At 40.3% G+C, this 23,805-nt stretch overlaps 1 protein-coding gene across 4 annotated transcripts in view; it reads left to right on the forward strand.

Moving 5' to 3' along the window:
- The first annotated feature begins 4,285 nt into the window (after window positions 1-4,285).
- The window catches only part of CCSER1 (coiled-coil serine rich protein 1), a 610,518-nt gene continuing 590,998 nt past the window's right edge, over window positions 4,286-23,805 (forward strand). For all 4 annotated transcript variants that reach the window (XM_058839027.1, XM_058839031.1, XM_058839029.1 and 1 more), the window contains exon 1: window positions 4,286-4,491. The gene's annotated coding sequence lies outside the window, so the exon portion shown is untranslated. The remainder of the gene's footprint in view (window positions 4,492-23,805) is intronic.

The following is a 23,805-nucleotide window of genomic DNA, read 5'->3' on the forward strand; positions in this document are numbered from 1 at the left end:
GAAGCATTATTTTCTTCACCAAGACAGTTTTGCCAGTGAAACACTGAATTAAATAAACAAAATTTTGTTCTCCAGTTATGGCATGTTTCTCTATGGACTTGTAAACAAACTTTACCACTAATCTAATTTATATGAATATCAAAACTAATAAGATTTTTATGCTTTTGATTATACTGATAACAGTAAAGAAACTTTCATACTGGGTGTTTGAAATCAGATTAACTAGAAAAATATATTCACAAAGCTGTTTTGTTAAAGGGAAGCATTTTTACTGTTCTTCTATGGTGGTTATATATTCCTTGGCATCACAATTTCCAGCAATGAGCAATGATGATATCTGCATTAACTGAAAGGACAAAGTAAAGCCAAAATAGATGAGCTGTTCTAACAGACTAAACATGGAGAAAAGTACAGGTATGGGGATTGATCCTTTTTTAATGCCAAACTGGAGATTTTTCATCAAAGATAAATCCATGTCAGTTCTCTCACAACTGGGAGTCAAATAACCTTTCTTTGTTCAATTTACTAAACTGAATTTTGAAGTGTAAGGAGCATTTATCTTTTTGCATGAATAGAAATTCTATCTTTTCTAGTTGTAACTGCTCTTTCTGGCTTCAGTAGTGAAGATGGTTATAGTTCTAGAAAGTGGTGTCTTTTTTGCCATTGGCGATGAGGGAGCCAAGAGTCAGAGTATAAATCAATTTACAGCCTGTTTAAAAGCAGGGAAAAAAAATGCATGAACCTTAATTCAAAAACTGCCTTTGTATTATTATTATTTCATGATTAACTAAAGTGAACTTCAACTTCCTTTGAGGTTTCAGTGGTAGCATGATATTAACAAACTAGCTGGTTCCAGAATTCATTCAGTACGTTATACATACGCATACAACATACAATACAATAAGGGGAAGGTCACTCAATTAATCCTTGCTCCAAAGGTGTAAGTGGATATGATCATATGCAATACAAAACCAATACATATTGATTAGTGTCACAATGCTTCACTGAACAGATGTCTCTTGAAAGGAGAGCGGAAGCAATTTGGTACGGGAGGCTTCCTTTCTCCTTTGATGGTAAGGTAAACCAGGACCTGACCAGAGTGCTCCATGCTCACCATGGTATGACAACACCCCTAATGCCAACCTGGCTCAAACAGTACTGTGAGAGAAAAACATTTAATGAAACCCATATGTCCCCTAGACTCCCAAGATTGTCTGTGTACCCCAGTGCCAAGGTCAGGTCGCTCTCCCAGCCTGTGGTCATGAAGCACTGTTTGGCATACTTAGCTGTCCTCCAAAACTGGTTCCTTTCAGGGTCATAAAATGTTCCTACAAAACAGAAATCAATCTGTTTTACCCCCACGGACTGTTTATAGCTCTGGCCAGACTCAAAATTTGTGCAATTAGGATCACTTAGGCAGACAACCACTGCATGTCTGGTCGACTGAACAAGACAGACTAATGCTACTCTGTGCCTCAAGACTTCTCTCAAGAATAAAAAGGTGAAGGGCTGAGACCTTGAAGAAGTTCACACAGGGATACATGTTCAACCCTGATGGACACAGCTTTTGAAACCAATTTGATCTTACATATTTCAGCTTCCCCTGTGCCTGTCTATGCTGGATCCACACATGTGGAAACAAAACCACAAAGGGATAAAAGTGCGAAAAACATGAATTCCTCTTATTTTTTGGAAAGAGACAGCATCAAGCACAGGGATTATGTGAAATCCTTGCTCATGCAACAAGAAATGAATGCCAGAAGAGAAAATACAAAGTCCAGACAAATGATGCAAGGGAATTAGATGCATCAGCTGTATTGACTTTCACAACACCTATCTCAATGAGAATGTCTTGATCCTGGTGAATCACCAGGAACCTGCACCTCTCAATCTGATAATTTCTTTTAAGGCTTCCTTGTGCTAGCAAAACCTAATGAAGATTTTGGTGAAACACCCTGTCCTAGCCTCCTAGAGAGGCTTTCTGCTGAAGTCACCAGGGCCACACCAGAAGGAAACTGGAGGGAAAAGAGAATTAGGTTACACATGCTTGTAGAGATTTGGGGTGTGGTGACCACAAGTGTTCCTCCTCCAGTAACCCCCATAGCTATCTGCTGGGGCCTCAGGTAGTAAATCTATTTCAGAACAGTTATTATATGCTCAAGGCTTAAGTTTAGGACCACTTTAGGCATTTTTTTGTCCCTCCTAATCCCTAGAATTTGGAAAAGGTGACAGTGTCCCATACAACTTCTAGCTGCTGTCTCTGCTGTTTGTCTGTATGTGACACTGGACTGATCAAAGCCTTGACAGCTTCACTAGAAGCATCACTTGTGAGTGTGTCTGGAAATTCTGGTTAATCACAGGGGCTTTTTTACCCTTTCAGGGCAACGGCAGGAAAGAGAACTGACAGAAACCGGAGAGGCAGAGTTAACCATTAGAAGGCTCTGTGAATCTTCTGCTGAGTACAAGGATGAAGGAGGGTGGGGAGATGGAGTTCAAAAATCATGCAACACTCTCAGGAGCAAAACACAGATACCTCTGCCTCTACAGTCAAGGCTGACTCAGCTTAACAAAGCGGCTAAGTAGGCCTATAATTTTACTTGTGACAAATACCCTCATCTTCATTGAGACAGCTCATGCCCATGCAGTTGCTTGAACATTTTGCAGGTGAAAATACTTTGTAAACCACCTCTCAGTAAAGTCATCAAGTTACTGCATACTCTGGTTTGAAATTCCCAAATTGTGAAGATAGGTACTTTCAATAATGAACACTCTTGGGGCTGTGTCACATGAGATCTTTTGCATTTTAAATGCAGATGACAGGTTACTAAAAATAGTTCTCTCCACATAGCATTTTTTGTGCTACTGCTTTGTGCTGCATATGCCAAATCTTCCTCTGTGACTGTAAAATATTTTATGTGGTTTAGGTTTATTTTCCTGCCCAAGAAGAAACAGAAATGCCTTCAGATTTGGTTATCACATTTCATTGAAAAATCTTGTGAACGTGTTGAACAGATTGAAAGTGATATTTAAAAATAATTAGGTTTGGTGAACTCATTTGTTTGAAAGTTTAGTTTTGTAAAGACATTTATAAGCATTCAGTTTCTTGATACTTTCATATCAAGTATGACACTGAGTTCTGCACTCTCACACAATTCTTATTCAGAATTTCAGTGGAACCACATTGTTGCTGTTAAGTTGTAGCTGCATTTTGTCAAAATCTGTTTTACTCAAAATTCTTCAAAACTCTCTTTGACTCCATTCTGGATCCATTTTTTCTGTAGCGTAACAGTTGAAAGTTCTTTGGGTTGCAGTTGCATCACGAGCACTAATGTTACAGAATGAACACATTTTACTCCTGTTCAGAATGAAGTCTGCAAAGTCAATGAGTTTCTTCAGTACCAGGAGTTTTATGCTTGTTATTTTTTGGCGTAAGAGGACACGGCACATATCTGCAGCCTGTCACTTTTGAGTCATCACTCATTTTACTCAATTGTTTTTAATGAGGCAAAGTAGCTCACTTTGGTGGGTGATACAGGAGAGATCTTGTATACACTGGCCAAAAAAACACTGGGTATGAAAACTCATATTCCTTAAGTATTAGTTACTGAGAACACGGCTATTTCTCTGCTTTCCCTTATCCTTCTGAATTAAATAAGGAACTTAATTCATTACATCTAAACGCCATGTAATTGACCTCTGCCCTCACCGGATATTCCAGGGAAATCATTCCTGATCCTAGACCGCTGCAGCCGAGAACTGTCCTTGGTGTGGAGCTGCTTCTTAAGTCTCCTTTCCTTTTTCCCTGCCTAGGACCAGCAATGCACCGGGATGGCCACGGAACAATTGGGAAATAATTACAAAACACATGTCTGGAAAAGAGGACGAGGAAGTGAAACCAGAGGGCTCCGCCGCCCTTCGGGAAAGGGAAAAATAAGTAAGAACCCCATAGCAGATGGTGAGTGTAAGCACACCGGAGCGGAGCTGAGTTCCTCCCGCGGGGCACTGGGACTTTCTTCTCTCCGCTGCTCGCCTCTCGCCCGAGGAGGCCGGGGAAGCTGCTCCAGCTGGGGGCACACGGACACGGACAGACCCGGCGCAGCGCACACAGCGGCCCACCCGCACAGGCGGGCACACGCTCATCATCCCTTGCACACGCAAACACCGAGGCAGCCCCGCTCCCGCCGCGGAACACGCGCCCCGCACCGGCACACGCGCGAAGCGCCGCCCCGGACCGCCCCCGCATCCCTCCCTCCTCCTGCCGCCCTCCCTCCTCCCTGCCCGCCGCGCACACACACACCGGCCGCAACATGACGGGCGGGCGGACAGACTGACAGACCGGGGCACCGCCGCTCCGCACGGATTATCCTCCCCGCGCCGGCCGGACGCAGCGACCCAGCGGGGCGGGGGCGGTGCCGGTGCGGCGCTGCCAGGAGGGTCCCAGCCCCCGCCGGCGAACGGCGAGCGCGTCGGGCGCTGGAGGAGCCCGGCCAGGTAACGCGTCCCTTGCGGGGCGGTATCGCCGGGCAGAGCCGGGCCAGGCCGCGGGGCGCCGCCGGGTCCCCGGCGTGCGGGTGCCCCGGGGTGGCGGGGCCGCCTCGCCCCGCTCGGCAGGTGCCGAGGTGCCCCGGCGGGTGTCGCCCCGGGGCGCGGGCGGCCCCCCCTGCCTTGGCCTCGCCTTCTCCGCCGGCGGGGCGGCGGCCGCCGGGCGCCCTGCGCCGACCCGCGGCTGCGGCGGTGGGGGCGGCGGAGGATCGGGGCTGCCGGTGCCGCAGCTCCGCGCTGATCCCCGGCAGCAGCGCTCCGGTAGCGCCGGGGATTTGCGAGCGAGGGCGGGCGGCGCGGGGCCAGCGGCACCGGCGTCTTTGTGGCGGGGCGGCCGGGGCTCCGCGCCCGCAGGTGTCACCCGGGGGCCGGCCCAGCCCGGGGCACGGGCAGCGCCAGCGGGGCCGCGGTGCTGCCGGGCTGGCCTGAGGGCATCGCGGGGCTCGTCGGGCCCGGCCTGGGGGGGCACGGCACGGGCAGCCGGCGGCTGAACCTCGCTGGCCATCGCTCTGGCCTCGCTGCTGCAGGTGACAGGGAAGAAATCGCATGCTTTTTTTGTTTATTTTTTGGCGTTTGTTCTTTCCGTTTCCCCCGCTTTTCCTCCGTGTGTGTTAGACAGACAATCTGCAGTTAACCTGTGAAAACGATGAGAAGTGGTTTCAGAAATGGGAACGGGTAGGGCCCGGCCACTGGCGGTCATGTGTGACCTTTGCCATGGATTTGGAGGCAGGAGCTGGAGGATGCTGCGTGTGCTTTCCAAAATCGCATGGCAAGCTTAAAAAGTGGAGCAGATGGTGAGGGTAGTGCTTATATTATGGAAGAGGTTCATGGAAATCCTTTATTTCCTCTAGTTAGTTTTTGTGTTGCTTCTCCTAGCTAAGGAGGTTGTCTTTGACTTTTGGCAAGGAAAGGATGCTGCTGCAAGTTGTCTTGCAAAGGAACGGGGTTATTTTGCTCTTCCACAGGGAAGGGATCCCCCCTCCCTCCCACCTCTATGTCTCTGTCTCTCCTTTGGGATTGAAAGCACTAAGTGTCTTGGCATATACAAACTGCAGCGTGCTTTATTTTCTTACTACACACCTTTCTAGTTGAATGTAACTAGAAAGGAGACTCAGAGTATTCTCTTATCCGTCTCTATGCCAGATGTGTTTTTCTATCTAGTATATATTGCAATTGAAGTGTTAAACTCTCGGGGGGCACGGAGGTGGGGATGTGAGGCAAGGTCTACTAGTTACTTCAAACAATCCTCCTTGCTCATACTTAAGAAGGAGAGAAAGAAACATGTTGTAAAAGCGGCTGAGGAATATATAAAAGTGAAATATTAATGAACTGAAAAAGCTCAGATAGCAAAGACATTGTGCCTAATCATTCAGGAGGGTTCTTGTCCTCTTTACAGCTCTTGTTGTATGTGTGCCTGTACTACAAATGCAGTTGGTATAAAGGATTTAACGTTTGTATTTAGCTGTAAGTAGCAGTAGAACATTTGGGATTTTTTTGGCATTAATGATGATCTCTGGAGTAGCTTCCTTTAGCTGCGATTATAAAGGATTTATTTCAGAAACAGTAAAAACAGTAAAAAAATATTTCAAGAATGCTTTCTTGGAAATATAAATGGAAAGGGCTGACTCAGACCTGGAATAACCCAGAGGAATAACTAGTCTTGGAAGGTCCTCTTAGGAACATCATGATGACGACTGAGATATTATTCATTGTTTGCATCCCAGAGAGCAACATCCCATAAAGAGGCAGCACTGGCTCAGGAGAAGGTAATAATACCCAGCTGTCCAGTATCTGCTGAAACAGAGACAGAGAAGCAAGGGGTATTTTCTGCAAACTGAGGTTCCTTTACCTCTTTGAGTCTGGAGTGCAGTGCTCCCCATAGTGTAACTTCCCCAGTTTGGCTTGTAAGAAAAGTAAGTACAGCAGCTTTCTGCCATAGTTTGGTGAGGGAATTTAGTTCAGTGGGAAAGCCAGCCCACAGGGTGAAGTCTTGTAACCCTGGCTCTAATCCTTGGCTCTATTCCTTTTTGGAGTAGCTGGTGGCTTGAGTGTGGCCTGCCTTCTGGAAAGCTCAGTGCAGGCCTGAGTAGGGCAACTGATATGGGGAGCTGTACCAGCAGGATGACCTGAAACAGCACATAGGGCACGTACCATGTCTGATGGGTTAATGTTTGGTTTTTAAGTCTGTTAGTCACAGAAGACGCATCTTGTATCCTCAGGTCTGTGCATGTGGTTGTGTGAGAGCACAATCTCTTGTGCTGTGTAAGCTGTGTGTGGCTGGATTTCTCCTTTTTGATTCAAACCTAAGTCACATGAGCCTTTGAAGAAGTTAGATTTGGCAGTGTTTTGGAGCTTATTTTGCTAGTGTTTCATAAATCGAAAAAGAGATGTAGAGAAGTTGCTCCATGGGGAAAAATTCTCACTCTTCCATGAAAGTTCATGGACGATACTATGGCTTTGTTGGATTAGCCCATCTGGAGTACTAGCAAGAATAATGCCACTGCATTTTTTATGATGTTGGGAATTACAGAGATACAAGTAAGTTACTGAGAAGAGCGTTTGTAAATTTGTAAAGAGCATTTAATTTGTAAAATTAAACTCAATGATAGTTTTTAAAAATTGTAACTCTCTCTACATATTCTAGAACCATGATACTTTAATTGGATTGTTTTCACTGTACTTTTGGAGGCCTCCTAATAAAAGGAGGCTGCATGTTTACCTTCCCTTGAGGCAAGGGAAGAAGTGAATGTTGCACTTGGTTGCACGTGATTTGTCTGAAGTTGATTGATACTAGTAAAGCAAGACATGAAATAACTTAACATGTGTCAGAGAACATATCAATGTAAAAGAAATCTTTATGAACACTTAGTCAAATTAAATAGCTACTAGCTTGTTGTGATGAGGAACTGAACTTTATCTTCTATCTTGCAGAATTTACTCTTGATTATAAGAGTCAGTGCCTCAGGTCTTCCCCTTGAGAATAGTTTTGCTGTAGTTGGAGGGGCTCATCACCAGGTGGGAGGGAGGGAAACAAAAGGAAATGCAGGCATAAATAATGGCAAGTAGGGGCTGTGTTTGTTTCTTGAAAAATGACTGCAGTTTTGTTAGGTTTTTCCTCTCAGTATTGCCTCTGGCAGTTTTCTGCAGTGACAGTAAACTGGGTTACCTTGATAAAGTAAATAAGGGGTTACTTTGATAAAGTGCTTTTGTATTACACTTTACTGTTGAGCATACTGGCTGTGTGAGAGGCCACAGGACAGATGGCATGTAAAATAACAGAACTTGCAAGTACCTAAAATATGTATTGTCATTTGTACTGGTAAGATTTCTTACACATTCCTGTGCTTTAGCAAGGGCCTGTTACTTTAACAGTATGGAAGATTCAGCTGTGTATTTTACAGGCATCAGTATTAAACCTCTATAGCTGTTTGCTAGTTAAATATGTGGTTACTTTTACTTACTGCTTCATGACTTGTTCTCACTCTACTACATCATGGTGTATGTCATTTAGATAATACAAACTTACTCCATGACTGAAGGTTGTAGTGTAATTTCTCTCTTGTATGGCAGTGAAATGATAATACTAGTAATGATAATAATAATAGTAGTAGTAATAAGGTTGTCTGTGAAGTCTGCTGCTTTTACCTGAAATGTGACTGTCCTATAGAGGATAGTTGGTTTATAGTAAGGGAAAAGAAGCTACAGACAGGCAATAAGTAAGAGTAGTAAAGTCCTAGATGTGGAAGAAGCAAGATTTTTGTTAAATGCACACTGCAGACTTGTTGCGTGTGTTTTGTAATTCTGCGAAAACTAAAACCTAAAAATTAAAACCACACTGTTAAGAGGGATTTCCACATCTGAGTGATGATGGTTTTGTATGCAAGCACTGTATGTTGCCTATACATGGTGCTATTTTTTCGCCCTGATTATTGCTTTGAAGGCCTACATGAGTGTTGAGGTATGGACGTGTAGTTCTTTTCCTCATACATGGGACATTGAAGCAGTGATATGGGGGAATCACACAGCTGATTTGTGATAAAGGCAGCTGAACGTCTGACAGTCTTAATGGATTAACTGTGTTTATATAGTTTGTTTGGTAACTTGGCATAGATGTGGAAACTTCTTACAGATCCAATTACAGGATTGTGTGTAAAGTTATGCAGCATTTTCTCAACATAGAGTAATTACTGTCAGATGACTTTTTTCAGTCTAGGCAAAAGAGCTTTTCCTGGATTTCATTGTGTTGTTAAGTTTGAGAGAAAGCAGTTCTGCACTCGTAGAATGTAGTGATGCTTTTACATTATTTAAGGAAATACCACTTAATTTTTTATAATCATCTAGCATATCAGGAATTTGAGATCCAGCTCAGTCAGTAATGCTTCTGAGGACCATAGCTGTTTTCCAGTGTAAAAAAACCAGTTGTGATGGTGGGAAGCTTTTAAAATCACTTCTTTATAAATTTTGGTAGTGCAAATCATTGCTTCTGAAAGTAAATTGGTTCCATTACATATTCAGCTCTCATTTTTTTTTGCTGATTTCATGCTTATTTTGGACCCCTTTACTGATCCTACTTTGTGCCATCTTTATGTGATCTCTTTAAACATTTTAGTAAGAAAATAACAGCTCTAAGTGATGTACTGATTTTGTATAGTACAGTGGGATTTAGATTTGGGTGAGAGTACAGAGGTCCTGAACAGGTTTTTCAACTGTGTGTTGCTTGTGGTGTAGTCCAAACCTTGTCATTTACCTAAGAAGCAATGACATCTGTTCAGATGTCACTTCCCAATGATGTTAAACTGTCACTGTGCCATGCCAGCCAGATCTCATACTGGGAGAAAGATGGAGTCACCCAGTACATCTGAAATGTGGTCAGAGAGGTATGCTGAGCTCAGGTGGCAGTGGCAGTCTCTGCCTACTCTGCCAATATCCCAATACACCAGCAGTTTGTGCTTTGTATTTTGTACAATTAAAAAGGAATTAGTAACTGTGTGCTGGGTACTAATTCCAAATTCTACAGTGTCTCCTAGCTTTAATTTAGTGCAGTGCCAATTTGTGGGGCTATATTTCAGAACTGCCCTGGCTCTTTTTTTTATTAATCTAAAGTGTTTTGTCTTACTTTTTTTTTTTACTAAATGACTGGCAAGGAGAGAGGAGATGAGCAAAGTTTTACCATCTATCCTTGAAGAAGTATTGGCCAGTGGCAGAATTGCTACTGATTGGAATAGGAGCCTTGATAACTGTTTTGTCAGGTTTTATGACATTAAAATATGCTGGCTAGATTCTTGATGACCAACTGAACGTGTTGTGGCACAGAGGCAATGGAAATAGAGTTACAGTCCTGACAAGAATAGATTGCCTTTCATATTTTTTTATTAGTTGTCACCACACTTATTACTTTATTCTGTGCAAGAATATTTATTTTCTTGTTAACACGGAAACTTTAAATAAGAATATAGTGTATATATTGGAAGGATGAAAACGCTAAGAAGCTAATTTCATTTGGAGTATTCAGAAATATTAATAAACTGCCTTCAAAAGCAAATTCTGCAATAATATATTCATTTTTTTTCTCTTGATTTTGCTGAAGGGACGTGAGTGGGAGAAAATGGCAATAGGAAAAATGATGTGGCTTTCTCCATATTTGTTTAAAGGGATGTTGCAAGATGATGTACGTTCTTTCACATTCATTGAGACCTCTCAAATGCTTTGAGTGCAGATCATGTCTTCAGCTGTGAGTGTAAGGTGTAAATTGTGCTTAAAGTGGCATGTTAAGCTTTTAATATTTCTTGATACTTAAACCAAGTATTTTTTAAATTGGGCCACACAGCATCTGCAGGAAATGGCATGTCCAAGTTGATGTCAATTTGCGTGTGGAAGCACAAGCATCGTAGTATAATAGAATCATAGAGTCATTACGGTTGGAAATGATCTCCAAGATTGAGTCCAACCTTTTGTCAAATACCAAAATGCCCACTAAACCATATCACAAAGTGCCGTGTCTAATTTTTTTAATACTTCCAGGGACTGTGACTCCACCACTTTCCTGGGCAGACTGTTCCAATGCTTAACCACTCTTCCAGTGAAGAATTTTTTCTTAATATCCAGTCTGAACTTCCCTTGGTGCAACTTCAGTCTGTCTCAACTTTGTCCTGCTCCCAGTTGCCTGGGAGAAGAGGCTGACCCACAGCCTCATTTTAGGTACTTGTGGAGAGTGAAAAGGTCTCTCCTGAGACTCATTTTCCCCAACCTGTATAACCCTCAGTCTCTCCTCATAGGTTTTATGTTCCAGACCCTTTACTTGTGGCTGTTTCGAAAACAGCCCACCCAGCATGTGAAGGCACACCTGCATGTCTTCCAGAGGCAGCCTTTAAAGGCATTCCAGTTGATTTCTTCTGTTGGAGGTTAATAAGCTGTCAGGGATCCTGGGCTGGGAGAGCCATATACGTATCTTCTGTTTTCTTCTGGTTTTGCTGTTTCCCTATGTCAAAGTAGTTGTGGTATAAGGAATGTGATAGCAGGCTCAGCCATCTCTGTGAATAGCCAAATAAAATGGTTTTGTTTTATGGAAATGTAAATTTTGAATTATGTAACTATGTAGTGTTTTTTATCTAGTTAGTACAGAGATTATACTGGGAGTAGGACTCTCAAGCATCCTGATTTGTTACAGTTTTGAACCCATTTTTTCAATATAGTGGCTGCAAGCTCAGAGACAAATGTTGGCCCTGTAGCCCAGTGGCAAAACTGCTACTGGTTTTAATGAGGCCTTGATTATACCCTTAAATAGTATTTTATTGTCTGTCTGTTTGCTTTGTACAACATTTATTTTTATCAAGGACTGATTTTGAAAAGTTACTGAGCTTGTACTGTTTTGATGTTTTTTGTTACATCATTAAATTCTTAGTACTTCTAAAAATTAGGTTATAAGAATGTTTCTTACACTAAGTCCAAAAGAACAGGAATTTTAGAATGTTTAAGACTGCAAATACAAGTGATGTGAATAAGTTCAATGTCTGAAAACAAATGGCTTTGTAGCTGTAGGTACCTATTTTATACTAATGGTGATTATGCAAGGGGACAACACATGGCATTTTTAATTTTTATGAAGTCGAGCTGGAGCAGAGATTCAAAAGACTAGGGTAGTTAAAATGTTTGCCTAGATTTAAAATTTTCATAAATAGAGGAATAATGGGAATGTAGAAGTAAGAATAAAAGATTTGGGAAAGCTATTTCAAAATAATATTGTCTGGAGAGTTGTGAAAAACATGCATATGGAGTAGATAAGGAGGAAATAAAAGAAATATGAAGAAATTAGTTTGTCAAATGATAAGAGCTGACACCACAAATGACTTCTTTTTATCTGCTGATCTTTATTTTATAGCTAGCAAACTCTGAGGCATTTGCTGAGATGGGAAAGAAAAAGACATAGAGTAGAGGTGGTAGGGAATTAAGGGAAGATCAGTAGTTCTGTTCTTCCATGTCTGCCTCAACCACGGAAAGCGTATTAGAAGAAATTTAGGGATTAGTCACATGAGCTGCAAGGTAATCTCTATTGTCTCTAAATCCTTGTCCCAGCATCCTGATCTTGGTCAATTATGGTTTTGGTGTCTGCCTCTGGAAGCATTTCAGCAAGTTTTACACTAGTCTTTAGTACTTGCTCATTAATACATATTACATATTACAATAATACATGTTACAATGTTAGTACATTACTCCTTAATAAGGGAGTAATGTACAGTTTTCTGTTAATGATAGGTTTTGTTACAGATTTAAACTTTTTACAAGCAGAAATCAGAACCAGAAGCTACAAGGCTGTTTTACACTGTTAATAGTTTTGCTAGTTAGCTCTTTTCATTTAGTATTTGGCATGAGCTAAGAACCTGCAAATAACCACCTTACATGGCTTAGCTAAAGGCATAATAACTTACACATCTAAATCCTCTTTGTCAAGAGATGCATATCATTTTTACCTGTAATAGTTTCGATGTCAGGGTGTTAGCAGGTGAAGAAGACTAGGATGTTAATATGCTTTTAATGAAGTTTTTAGCTAACCCATCCTGTGAGTTGCTTACAGGAATATGTAGTATTCCTGAGGCACTGTGAAGATAAATTTTCTGGGGTGTATACTGCATATGTGTGTGTGTGTATAAAATACAAATTTTTCAAAGGAAGATGGTCATCAGTGGTGGTTTCAGTTGAAAGCTACACTGTTTTTAATATGGAAGAGAGAATGGTTCAGAAAAAAAAAGGGATTTCTTTCATTTATTGCTTTAGGAACAGCAAAATTGGAATAGAAGTCCACTCTCAGATATCCAAGTAGTTAATAACTGGGGGCAGGGGTAGGCAGAAAATAACAAAAGCAAATAAAATGCTACTTATCCTGGTTTTAAGGAGTTTATTTTGTTGTGGGTGAGATGCTTCTCAAAGCTCTATTATTGCAATATACACGTTATTTGTAGCCTTGATTTGAGACGGCCTTAGGATGGATGGTACTGTTTATTAAAGAAGGTGAGCAAGAAGTTACGGTTGGAAAAGGGTGTGAAAATTTTAGATTTTTGTCTTTTTTCTCATGCTTTTATTTGAATTTTTTTATGTTCTGCATTTTAAATATTTCATTGTGATTCTGTGTGCTTTGAAAATAGTTTAAGGGGGGAAAAAATGTATGTATAAAAGAAGCAATTCCCTAATCACAGTAACGATTCTTATAGTTTGCATAGGACAATGCATGTGACTTCCAAAATGCTGAATTTGAATACCAGAGAAACTGTACAACACTTCCACAGCACTATATCTTCTTCAGCATTTTCTAAATATAGACTAAATCCTTGTCATAAAGAGTTTGTATAGTTAAAACAAAACAAGACTTGACATGACACAGAACAGCTTGAGAGAGGCATGAGATCTATAGGTGAGGAACTGTGAGAAATTAAACAACTGTTTCAAGTGAAGGATTTTTGGAAGGCTTGGAAGGACAGTGAAGATGCCTACCCCCTTCAGTCAAAAAAAAAAAAGGGAGTTTAAACCCCTTTTGTTGCCAAGTTTTTTATTAGTAGGTTTTTAGAAACCACTATTTCTTTGTAATTTAGATAATAAAAACAGTAGCTATATGAAATCTACAGAAGATTTTTTGGTAATAAATAAGAAAGGAATTTAAAGCTGTTGTTAAATGTACTTGTGGTTCTTGATCTTCAGCTACTGCTACAGAACTGCTTCCTTCAATGGAGCTCAACACATATATTGCTTGTAGCTCCTATTTTTATTTATTAGGCTGAGCAGTGGCTGCTGATGGCAGTGTAAGAAGGATGGAGTAGGCAGAAAATGCAATAGCTTTTGATCTGCAGTGCCTCTAGCATCCCTTCCTTGGTATGTTGTTGGTTCTCCTCTGTTCCTCTTGAAACTGGTTTTCTGTCCTAGTAGTTAAAAATGAAGCTTGCAAACCTTAGGTAAATTATGCTGCTTGGACAAAAAATGAAAACACATTACAGAGAAAACAATTTATCCTCATTTTCTATGGAAACAATACTTGTTTATCCTACCTTCCAAGGATCCTACTGCACAAGCTGCACCAGATGTTTTTGAACTTCCTAGTTGCTTTCAGCAGTATTTGACAAAAGATTGTAAGTATCAAAAATTAATTCAGGTTTTATTAAGTTTTGAGAGATTGGAGGAGAGACACTCATGTAAATTCTCTGGCTGATAGAAGGGCTGCATTTTATGATCAGTGTCAAAGAGTCTACCTAGGAGAGGAGTCTTGTGTATGTCCCAGCTGGCTGCTCAGAGCTTCTTAGACATTGAAATGAACCAACCACAACATGCAAATCTGTAGGCAACTAGGCCTTGTTAGGTCTGGCATTCATAATGGCATATGACGAAAAAAAAAATTGGAGTGCTTTTCTGAAGTTGTTGTTCGTTTGGGGCTTGATTTGTTTTTTCTTAATGGTCTTCCTCCCTTCCTCTGGGTTATTTTATATCACCTTTTTTGAAAGTATGGGGTGGAGCACTTATTCAGGGTGTTGGACTGACGCCTGCTTGATGAGAATTGATTTGTTTAAGCCCTTATGTTGTATCCATTTACAACACCTGAAGATTAGCTTCTCATTTTTTTTAATTACTTACTTAACCTGAAGTCCTCAAGCAAGCACATTACAGCCATGAACCTTTTGTTTTATTCAGCTTTTGACTGGAAAGATAGCACGTATTGTGTGTTTTTAATTGTTCTGTTCACATTGACACTCAGCTCATCTATTGGCAGAAGCAAAGAAGGCCAGTCTTGGTTTTGTTCTGTGGTGTCAGAAAAGAATGGAAAGCCCAAACAAACCCCACTGTGAAGAAGGTGCAGTTGAATTGGTTTTGCTTTGAACTAACGTGAGTGCTTGAAAGAACGGACAGAATCTGTGCCTGCTTAGTGAAGTGAGTATTGGGCTGGCTGACCACAGTGTAATTGAGGGAAAGATCCCAGTTAGAGATACACACCTGAAGGTGGAAAACCAGTAATTTATGCTCTGTTGCCATTCAGCTTCTCTCTGGTACCTCTGGTTTGAGAAGGTTTGTTAAAAATAGGGAAGTAGGAGAAAACTTCAGAGGCATCTGTTTTTCTGTGCAATAGCAAAAATGCTTAGCAATTGGTTGTGAATGCAGAATCCAGATATTTGTATTCAAATAGAGTGCATTCCTACTGAGGTGTTTTAAGTAGTTTGTGAAAATGAGCTTAGAAAGAAAGCAAGGGAGTTTTTGTGTCATAAGAAACTTAAGGGAATGTTACCTTTCAGTACTTCAGTCTTTATGCTAAGATTTAGAAAGCATATTACTTTTCTGAACTATACCTGAGCACAAATTATGGTGAAGAACGCACAGAAAAATGTTGTAGATAGTGACTATGAAAAATAATGATATTGTGTAAGTGTTTGGCACAGTAACAACATCAAAACCCCCTTCATGTGTTTGTTTATTTTGGAAAGCAGGGCAATACTGTGATTATTCAAGTCATGTTCAGATATAAAATGAGCTTGGTTTGCTCTGTCAGGCAGGTGTTTCTGCGTTCAAGTAAAAAAACATTTACTGAGCTTGTGTGCAAAAAATGCACCTGTTTATGGGAATGACAATTTCAGCTGAGATAAACTGCTATGAAGGGTACAGTAAAGTGACTCAAGGGTGAGCCATTCTATTTTAAGCTGGGATTCTTCCTTTGGCACTGTGATAGTTCTGCTTTTGCTCCTGTTAGTTGTGCTTCAGACAGTGCTGGTTGGACTTAAGTCAAGCTCTGGTTACTCTGTGTGTCTGTTAAAAAGACCTTTTGTATTTTATCTATTATGTATGATGGTTATTGAAGAAAGTTATTTCATGGGCTACTTTATTATCTTGAATACAGCAGCTTGTAATACTTATGGATTTACCAGAGGGATTTAATGAATCTGTGACAATAGAAACAATTACAGGGGTGGTAGAAAGAATCCTTGACTGTATTATTTTTATTTCCCTGGGGTTAATCTTCACATATCAAAATAAATTAACCAGAATATGCTGCATGGATGTCTTCTGGATTCCCAAGTCAAAAGCTATTATGAGCAAAATGTGATTCTCTTTATTTCCCGTCCTTCAATCCTTTCTCAAAGTATTCTCCTAGTGAAGTCTGTATAAGTGAACAAAGTAATATTCTGCATATGTTCATGGCATTAAGGGAAGTCACTGGGATATGTACAGGTAAAATTATTTCAGGGGTATTTTTGCTTTTCTTCCTCAGTCTTAGGCTCCTGCTACCCTGTGTCTCCATCCAGCTGGCTGGTGTCACCCGTCTTCATGCTCTTTGTTATCCCAAGGGTTGGCAGTTCATGGCCTCTTGTCTGGGTTTCCAGCCAGACCTCAATCTGCATTTCAATCTTGCAGCTTGCAAGCCGAGCTACCTGCACCAGGTGTATTCCTCAATGCTACAACAGAGTGTTTGCATGCCTCACTTTGTCCCTTATAATGCCCTGAGGGATTGCCAGTGGAGTGGGATTTACTGAAGAGGTCAGGTTTGATGGAAGATGAAAGCATAACCTGGCTGGAGATGAAATGGAATATGTTTTGTGTTTGTTTATTTGCTTAGGAGTAGATACATGCAGAGATGAATTTCAGTGTGTAATCCTCAAACTGTGTACAATGTTGTACTAAGCTGTTCAGCTACATCTGATTACAAAAGAAAAAAAGGCCTCTGGTAGGCTTTAAAAGTTTCTGCCATCTGTCCTGGTGCTTACCGTTCGTTTACCATAAGGATGTATTGTGAGAGGCTAGACAGCCTCCCCGTGTGAGGTTAGCAGCCTCTTAGGGTGATTTTACCTTCTGTCTCTCTTTTGGACTCTGTTCAAATGGAGCAGCATCTGGGTCTTCTGTTTTACCGGAACAATGCAGATCCTCATATCCTATGCTTCAGTTGTTTAACCTAGCAGCTTTGAATTTGGGACCTTCTTTTTATTGTGTACCTCTTGACAACAGCTTGCAGTGGAGTTATCACAAGGAAGAGATCTTCTAGGTCTTTTCTAGCAAGAGGAACAGTGTGTTTTCCTGCTCCTTCATCCTTGGGATTTTAGTGCCTGTGGAATGGTTTTACACAGAATCTTCTTGTTAGCTGAGTGCATCTCCAGATCCCCACCATGTAAATGACTGCACCCTTTGGGCACATTGCATCAGGCTCATCCTTTGTCCTCACCTGACACTTCACTGTTTCTGTCTGTGGGGGAGATCTGCCTGGATTTGAAACCGCAGAAGGAGGGGGATAGCATATACTTCTAGCAGGACAATAGCTTTCCTGCAGCTCCTAGCCTGCTTTCTGGTGTGCATGAGTTAGTGCAGTTGAAAGGAATATGATTGCTTGTGATTGTCTGGAGGAACAGACTGATGTCTCTGGGAGAGCTGAGGAGGGTGCACGATTTACAATGATGTTGTTCATGCTGAAGTACTTCATTCATCTAAATCACATTTTATCCATGCACTGAGTGTAATAAACTTCATGTTATTAAACACTATGTTATTAAAAGCTAGTAACAACCACCATGGCTTTTGAGGAGATACTGTCATTGCTGAAAAGCTGGGTCAAATTCTCCCTAAATCCAAAAGTAATTCAGGCTGCTAATGGGGTTTCAAGACTCTTCCCTAGAAAGCGCAGACCAGGAAAATGATGGAGATCAGGAAAATAATATACAGATACCAAATTTGAGAGCGAATCTCTGTATTTTTAAACATTCAATGAATAATTTAGCAAAATATTTTAAATATTTAAAGTGTATTTAAAACACCATTTCAGTGATTCCCTCATTTTAGGATTTTTCTTTCTAATCTTTTTGGGTTATGATAGAGGTTTCAGGTATGCTGTTATTTCTACTCCTTAGGCTATAATGAAATTAAGTATTACTTCAAGATATGAAATTGTTGATGTCACTGCTTGGATACAATTAGGCATGGAGACCTAAAAGATTTTAATTTTATGATGAAAATCCATTATAATAAAGTTGTGGCTTTCAGAGAAAAGGCTGGGCTTTGGAGTTATTCACACAGCTTAAAGGTAGGAAAGAGTGCTCTTAGGAAATATAATCATCAAGTTTTAAAGATTTTTGGCTTAAATAATTTTTGCCTCCACAATGTATACATTCTCTGGATCAGCTGTGGTGTGAAAAATGGTATTGGTAATGTTTTTTTATGCTTAAAATACATTATTTTTGTTTATTGTTTATCACTGGCTGTGGCAAATGAAAGTAGCTGTAGCCAGTTTAAAAAAAATGAATTTTTTTCATTTTTACACACCCTCCTTCATGCGGAGGGTGTGTAAACTTGAAGCTTCATGCCAAAATGTGTGTTGATTTTTAAAAGCCTATGTGTTCTAAAGGGAATGCAGGACAAGTTGATGTGAAGTCCAGTTGGTGTTACCAAGTATGCAGAAATTCTGGCATGAAAATGGTAGGAAGAATACTTTAGGGGGGGTTGGTATCTTACATTATTCCTGAGGAGAAGATTTTGCATGTGTGTGGCCTGGCTGCATTGTAGGAATGGCTGCACCAGATTCAAGTTCTGCCTTCACAACGCATCCTCAAAAGTGTGTAAAATTGTAGAAATTAAGAACTGAAAGTCTCCATGAGAGCTGGTTATGTCTGCAGTGCCCAAGGTAATGCAAATTGCATGAGCTGACAGTCTTATTCTGTGAGCTCAGGGAATGCTGCTGATATTTTTGTTTTTTGAACTTTGATAATCCACTGTCCCACGTGGCTAAACAAGGGAGAGAGATCTTGTTTTCTACGTATCTAATGATAGCAGCAATTTCTTGGCAGCTGAATTAATTTCAGATTCTGTAACATGACTTCAGATTAACATTAGATTTCTCATAGCTAATGATATTTTAGCTTCTCAGCTCTATTCACAGGAAGAAAAAAATCCTCACTCTAGAGGTCTTTGTGTTTTACATCTGATCTCCCTTACTTTCTTATATAGTGTGTGTGTCACACATCCACTTTAATACGTTTTTTTGACCCTTTAATAGATAGAGGTGTGAAGAGCACTGCGGTCATGACTGGCATCGCTTCTTTTCAAAAATTAGTTCTTAAACTTTGAGATTCTACGTGAACAGAAAGGTTGTTGGTGTATACATAATAAGAGGAATTCAATTGCAGAGTGATCTGTGCTGCATAATAAGATGAGCTCACTTGTACAGGGTTCATTTTAATAAGCTAAATGAAACATTGAACGAATAGGAAGCAAAGATTTAGGTCACTCTTAAACTACATTAGAAAAGCAGTGACTCACTGGAGTAGTGGGTTACCAATCCCCTTGTCATACAGGAGATGAGGCTGCAGTGTGTCTCTGCATGGGCAACTACTGAGCAGAAATAAAGGAGGTGGTTTTTGTGGTGTGTGTTTTGTTGGCGAGGCTTGCTGGAACAAGTCAGTTTGGTGTCTTACATTGAAAAATAGGATGTCCTTTTGTGGAGGATTTAAAGAAAAATGAGGGAAGCTTATTCAAAAATGAGAAAATGTTCTACCCTGAGGGGTTAAAAAAGGTCTGCTTGTTTGATTTAACAGGAGGAAAAAGAACTTGATGAATACAAATATGGAAGTACAAGTGTAGGTGAGAGGAAGGTTCCTGAAATAGAATGGTTTTTAGGAGTTGGAGTACAAAAAGTGCTTCTATAAAACCTGGAATATGAATATGAAGGAACTAATTTGTGTATACTGTTAGATCAGAGGTCAGAAGCAATCCTCATTTTGGCTACTTCATCCTTAAAATCTGAGAATAATAGAACTATTGCTGGGATGCACACAATCACATGGTAAATTTTATTTTAAGACTCTGTGATGGATGGATTAAAAAAGTAATTATTTTAGGAGAGCCCAGGCATTTTCTGTTGAAAATATTTTAAAAATGGAAGCAGTTTTCACTCTACATGCTGATTACTCTGTCCGTTAATTTATTTTTTTTTACAGCTTAGAGTAGGGAAATGATCTAGCCTCTTCAATCTTCATGTTCTTACACATGAGGACAGACTTAATAGAAAATTTGATGGAGAGAGGTTAATTAATTTAATTGGTTTCCATGGGAGTTATAAAAATAAATATGGATACAGCTAATTTTCTCATAGAAGGCTGTTTTCTATAAGCCTAATAGAGTGAGTTGAATTTGGCTTAAAATCTGTTTGGAGGAGTTTACTTTGATGTGGCCTAAGGGATAGGATGGCTCGTGTTTTTGGGACCTGGAAAGTGTTTTGGACCTGAAAAGTTTGGGATGTGTTTTGAACCTGAAAAGTGCTTTCCTCCATCCTTGGCAGCAAATGTTATCCCCAGACCACTGCACAAGTGGCACCCATGTCGTGTGCCAGACCGTGCTGGAGAGGAGGTGTTCAGCTGCTATGTGTGTGATCACTGAGCAGCTGTTCCATGTCTCCTGCAGGTGACAGGCCAGATGGAAATGTCTCCTGTGCCTGGTGTAGCCCACAGGCTGTTCTCTGGATGGTTCACATGGCTGGCCAGTGCTCATGGTGGCTTCTCCTGCTGGCATGAGTGGGTTTTCTAAAAGCTTACAATGCTGTTGGGGATGAGCAACTTAAAAGCCTTGCTTTGCTGAGCGTGCTGAATGAAAAAGATCAGGTATCTTTCTAACTTAGAAACTGACTGATTATGGATTTTTCTAACCAGAAACGTGTGTTTCTTCTCCCCCACTCATAACCAACTTGTTTCCACGTTATCTGCCGGATTTTTGCCTTTTACATCTGTGGGTGCGTGCAGTTAGTCAGTCTCTATCCCACATTAGCATTCTGTGCCGGGAGGAGCCCTTGGAGACCATGGCTTAGCTCTGCTTAGGCTTTGCTGTACAAGCTTGTTGTTAGACAAAGCTTCACATTGAATTCACATTTTCATTATGAAAATGTGCATCTAATTGGTTCTTTCAGCTAACTGAAATGAAAGATGGGTGGCATCTGTTTAATAAAGTCCATTATCATCTGGAGATTAAGGAGGGAAATATTTATACTTTGTTGTATATTAGTGTATTGACTCTGTTTCTGCAGGGGGGTTCAGTGCTGACCTGGAGTTTCATAAGAAACTTCATGCAGTCAGTACATGTCTTGAAACTGTTACGAACATTGATATAGTATGTTATGACATATTGATATTTTCTTGGACTCTAGTGAATATCTAGTTGCGGTACCTGTAAATCTGAATCCACGGAAAATGAAAGTGTGCATTACCAGTCTTTTATCTGAGCCATCCCATACATACACCCTAATTTAACCAGGTCTCTTTAATTTATTTCCACCATGATCCACTGTATTTTTAGAAATTTAGCATATGATATGTTTTCTTTATTTATTTCTTCATACTTTGAAAGAAATATTTGTGCTGAGAGTTATTGTCAAACATATTGACACAAACTGAAAAAGCAGGTACTCGACAAATACTGTACGTTGTCATCAACTTTGCTGCAGCTGCGTATTTCAGAAGCTTGTAATGGAAGCATTTCATGGGGTAAAGTTATGGAGGACATATGGCATGTTTGTTGGCAGACTGTGGACTTGTGATGTTCTTGTGTATCAGCAAAGACATAATGCTTGCTTTATATAGGTGATGCATGTTTGTGTGTGTGAATGTGTATATAAATATAGATGAGAGCTGATTTTATGCTACACTATTGCACAGTAAGTGGCGTAAGGTATAATTAGATAAGCTATCATTAAACTACTACTGAGTTATGTAGTTTAGGATTATACATGATTTCATTTTGGATTGAGGCCATTTCTCTCATGTGGTTTCCATGTCTGATTTCTTGTTCTTCAGAATACAATTAAAGACTCAGCAGACATATACAGCTAATGACATAGAGAGAAATTCACTGTTTTAATGACTTGAAGTGTAAAGCGCCATCCATTTATTTATTAAAATATTATTTAATACTTAATCTGTGCTCATGAAATATGACAAAGACAAAACCACAAAATACAGCATCTGTGGCAAAGCTGAGCCTGAGATGTTTAGGAAATTTTAAGTAAAGGGTGTATTTAAAGGCTGCCTTTTGTGCATCAGCTAAAACTGCTGTTACACTGTGATAGCAAGAGACTATAGAGTGGGAGCACTGGTTTCTGGTTAAGAGGTTGCTTGTAATTGTTTGACTGAGGGATTTTGGTGGGGTTCCCCTGCTCCAAGGACTGTCCTTGTTTCTGCCCAGTCAGCTGCAGTGGATAAATTCCGGGACTGGTGTGGATCATCCTCTTTAATACCATAGCTCAGGTTATAGCAAAAGAGGAATTCTCAGGACATTGGTGGTGCCTGTGAGAGAAATGGAAATGTGCCCTTATGGAAAAGTGTGGACAATGAGTGATATAGCTAGAGAGGGACAGAATTAAAGGGCTTGTGAGAAGGAAATGGAGCAATTGGCCTCAAGGGAAGAGAGATGTTTTGGGTGTACGTGTACAGGTTGTGTGCTAGGAGCTTGGTATTGTCTTTAGGGCATGACAGTAGAACTGCTGACCTTGGATTATGCTCCTTTTGCCACATCACAGCTGGACAGCTGTAGCTCTTCAAAATTAACCAGTTAAGCTGGACACCAGCAGAGGCTTTTGTAGAAAAGGCAGTGTCAGATGGATAGCTGACAGTGAATGTTGCTTCCCTTCTCTTTTTATCAGGGAAAAATTCTGAACAAACATAACTCACGCTGTGTTTGTGCATATATGCTGTGCAAAATGTACATATTTACATAAGCTTCACTCCTTTTTCATAAATGATTTCTATGATAAAGATATTCATTACTGCCTGGTGAAAATTTTATGTTCAGTTTGAATAAATGTTTTTGTCAGGATTTCTGCAGTGGTGATCTTAGAAATAGTTGGGTTTTTTTAAATTTACTTTTCTCTGTGAACTGTGGTCTAGTTAAAGGTGGCTTAAAACTTAAGAACAAGTACCTGTTCTGCTATAAGAATAAATAATGCTGTATTAAAAGAAAAAAACATACATTTTTAAGCTGTTTAAATAATTTCCCATCTCCTTACCATAGGATATAAGTTCTTTTTAGTGCTTACACAGTGCTTGACTTTTCCAGAAGCACTTTACATATATTAATTAATTGTTTTCCTCTCTTGGAAAAGCTGCACTGTGCAGACATGTGGGTGGGAGCAGTTGGGGACAGCCAGACCAGCAGAGCTGTGTGTCCTGCTACACCTCATTATTTCCTGGTGTAAAGATGGTGTCAGCCACCTTTCATTGTCCTTCCGTCTTGACAGCTCTTATCTGGAGAAGTCCACCCTGTATATTTCTTAATTAATCTCTCCTCTGAGAATACACCTTGAAGTCTTGCATCATGTATCATTTTAGGCCCACTAAGATTTTCACTGGAAAACATTTAGTACTGCTATATTTACATAGTGTTTCTCAAATGAGCAGTGATTAGCATTTACGTGGTGCTTTCCAAATAGTGATTCGAGGAGTCTAATGAAGTTGACATTTCCCTATTTTGGAGATGTAAAAAAAAAATTAAAGTTCAGAGAAGACAGAATTGGAAATAACATATTGGACTTCTGGCAAATAGCTTCTCTTTAAGTGAATGAATAAGATTGTCTTAATATGGAAAACAGAAGTGCTTTGAATTATGAAAAAGAGTAAGATAACAGGAGTTAAGAGATGGAATATATTTCACATCCCACGCTTAAGTCAGAGAAAAGGAAAAGCCAATATCCATGCATGTTGAATTGGGTTCTCAGTCAGATAGTGAGTGCATACACCTGAGAACTTTTGTGGAAATTAATTGCTATTTAGTTTC

This window comes from Poecile atricapillus, chromosome 4, assembly GCF_030490865.1.
Source record: "Poecile atricapillus isolate bPoeAtr1 chromosome 4, bPoeAtr1.hap1, whole genome shotgun sequence".
In the NCBI taxonomy this organism is placed as follows: Eukaryota; Metazoa; Chordata; class Aves; order Passeriformes; family Paridae; genus Poecile; species Poecile atricapillus.